We start from the raw sequence: 3,469 nt of genomic DNA, 5'->3' as shown, positions 1-3,469 counted from the left end.
GGTGCAAGGACAGGCGGGGGCCAAACGAGGAGCCTAGGAAGAGAAGGGGACGGCCGCCCCCAGCAGAGGGGACAGGAGAGCCTTTGAGGGCAGGAGGGCAGGAAACTGACCTCTCTTCACGCTGAGAGTTCCTGACCTACCACGGAAGACCAGCGGAGAGGACCCGCAGGGCAGATCAAAGTGCAGGGAAACCAAGGGCTGTTGCTAAAGGAAGGCGCCGTGCAGACACCTGCTCCTCTGAGATGCTCGCCCCTGGACAGACCAGGCGGAGTCCACCAGCCCCGGAGACCCGGGAGGGCAGCCTTGCCTGGGTGCACACTAGAGCAACTCTGGGGAGGACTAGGGTCCAAGCGGGACACAGTCCTGGCACCAGCTGCCTGAGGAAGACAAGAGGGGCTCACCAGACCCAGTCCCTCGACCTCCGGCTCTGTCCTCCAGAATGGGAGACGTGAACTTCATTTCTTTATAACTTACCCTGTCCTGGGCATTCAGTTATAGCAATGCAGACAATGAGATCCAGGTGAGCTTGCTGCTTTGGGGATGCTGCAGCTTCTAGACCCTCTTGGTGCAGAGAGCAGGAGGCTGTCCCTCTGTCCCAGCTCCAGACCACTGACAGCTGTGGCTGTCTTCACCAACTGGGAGAAACCTCGTCCTGTAGCTCTGACAGGTTTGCTTATGGGACCGTCTCCCTGGGTGTAGCCAGCCTCCGGCAAATGCCCTCCGCGTCCCACAAGGGCCACCTCCTGTCCCTTCATGGCCCCCCTCCCCACGCCCCTACTCTTCTCTACGAGTCTTTGGTTCTCAGTAAAATTAATCAGCTGCTGCCACGCGCTTCCCTTCCCAGAGCCATGCTGCTTGACGCTCAGGAATCACCTGTGAATGAATAGAAGGGTGGTCCCCTTCAGGGAGACCACCTCCACCAGAGACGAGTGCAGCTGTTGGCCGTCTCCACCGGGCGGGAGACGTCTCACCAGGCACTTTGTCTCCCAGCGATCCTGCTTGGTAAACGCTGTGTGTCAGTAGGTGCGTGTCACAGGACCGCCGCGTCTCACAGAGAGTGCAGTTTCGACTTTTGTGAAATAAACGCTCAAGTGACCCCCACAGCCTCAAGAAACAGGGCCTAGGCCTGGGTGGCCGCCAGCAGCAGCGTTACCCGCATGCCTCGGGCACGGGGCCTCACCCCAGCACCACAGAGGAGGGGGACGGGAGGGGACGGGAGGGGACGGGAAGGGAGGAATCAGGCCCCGGAAGCCCAGGAGTGACCGGAGCCGTGGCTCCTCCACGTCTGGCAGAAAAGCAGTCACCAAATGCGACTGGGTCACATTGAAAGCCTCCGTTTATAGGACGAGGCCGCTGGGAGCCCCAGACAGAGCCTGGGAGACAGAGCCTGGACGCGGAGTCACACGGACACTCGGAGCCACCCACCGGGACATGTGTGGGCTGGATGGGGAGGGCCAGGAGCCTGGGGGACAGGGCCTCACTGACGGAGTGCACCCAGGCCTTGGAGTGCGTGGGCATCCCCTGCTGGGCGGTCCACCCCACACCTGTGGCGGTGCCTGGGGAAGTGGACGTTGGGGCCCTGGGGCCTGCGGGGAACCCTGGTCTCCAGCAGGTGCCATGAATGTCACGATGGAGACCACCAAACGTCTGAGCAAGCATGGTCTGTCCACATGATGGACCACCGCAGGACGGGTGAGCCTGTGGGGCCCAGTGAGCCAGCAGCCGCCTGGAGACGCTGGCACGGGGCGGGGGCCACTCAGTTCTGCCTGTTTAACAGCTCCAGTGTGAAGGGACGCCAGCCACACACGGCCCCAGGGTCGGTGCTGAGCTGACCCCCGTGTGCTTTCCCACGTGTGACCCCTTGCGCGTCAGTGTTGGGTGAAAGGGCATCTCCTCTCCTGCGGTCACCAGCGTTCCGTCAGTCTGGTGAGGAGTCCTCTGTCCTCTGCAGCTTTGAACAGAGCCTGTTTTTCTCTGGTCCCCAGAGGCTCTTCCTTGGTGTCTCTGGTGCCAACATGCGGCGGGGGCCTCGGGACTTCAGCTGCCGGGGCGTCTGGTCGTGAGCCCGTGGCTGCTGGGTCTCACCAGGTGGGGAATTCCAGACTCTGCTGCTGCTGGGCCTCCCGTGCTCCCAGGGTGGTCTGCCCGGCTGCCAGCACTCGGCCCCCGGGAGCCTCCAGTTCAGCAGGTGGGTGTGGACTTGGTGGCTGGCTCCTGCCACTTTCCTCTCACAGAATAGTTTCATTCTGAGCTCAAGTGGGACTGAGCTGCTCAGGGGGCCCAGTGGCATGTCACAGAGACCTCCCGATCCCTCGTGGCCCCCACCTGAACCAGAGTCCCTGTTCTGGGGGAGCAGGTGCAGGAGGACACAGGAGAGTATGGACCTGCTGGCTGAGGCCATGTGGGTGACCGAGAACACGCGATTGGGAAGTTCCTGTGGGCTCCAGAGTCTGGAAAGAGTGACGGCTCCCACCCGTGGCGTGGGCATGGGATGGGCCAGCACATAGGAACTGAGCGCTCCAGCACGGTCAAGGCAAGAGGGGCTGCCTCGGTGCCCCTTCCCAATACACATGTGTGCACACGCCAGCTCACATGTGTGCACACGCGCTCCTGCCTGCATGCAGTTGCACACACGTATGCACACAGGTGGACAGCCATGTTCTCCCCACTCAGCTGTTGGTCTGGATCCTTGAGACCTGGGCTGTGGGCTGGGGGGGTCACTGGGCAGTGGCCAGGGCTGCACAGGGCAGAAGGGAGGGCAGGGAAAGTTGCCTGAGCCTCTAAATATGCAGAAAAATAGGGGTAGGAGGGAGGACAGGAGGGGACCCAGGAGGGAGATTTGTTCTCTGACTCCCGAGAGTTTACTGACCGTTGAAGGTGAGCCAGGCCCTGGGCACAATCAAGGAAAAATGGGGTGGGGCCCTGCAGGGACAGGGGTGGGGTGCGGGGACGTCCTGGGAGCCAGGGCCGAGGCAGGAGCTGGGACCTGCTGCTCCGACTGCTGAGGGACAAGTCTGACCCGCTGTGAGGGCACCAGCCCCTTCCGGTCCTGATAGTGGGGCCTCTGCAGCATGGTGGTCTGTCCCATGCTGTGTGCAGGCCTTGTTGGCTGGAAGGTGACTGTCCCATCTCCAACATGAGCCCAGAGAGCCTCAGCTGGGCACGCAGGTCCCAGGGGGGCCGCCCAGGGCGTCCTCAACGTAGCTGCATCCTGCCAGGACCCGCCAGGCAGCCATGGCACTGGCCCAGGCTAAAGGAAATCATCAAGGGAAACCCTTCCCCTGCTCTGTCCCCTCCCACATGTAACAAGGAAGCCATCTGGACACTGCCTCAGTCATTGAACCTGGCCACCCAGGACCCTGCCCCCAGCCCGCCCTGCCACACCCCTGCTGGTGCCCCCAGATGTCCCCGAGGCCCCACCACCCCCGGGGGCACGGCTTTCCTCCATGCAGCCTGCAGAAGCCCTGCC

The sequence above is a fragment of the Callospermophilus lateralis genome, chromosome 2 (assembly GCF_048772815.1).
Source record: "Callospermophilus lateralis isolate mCalLat2 chromosome 2, mCalLat2.hap1, whole genome shotgun sequence".
Taxonomy (NCBI): domain Eukaryota; kingdom Metazoa; phylum Chordata; class Mammalia; order Rodentia; family Sciuridae; genus Callospermophilus; species Callospermophilus lateralis.
This window is presented reverse-complemented; position numbering follows the sequence as displayed.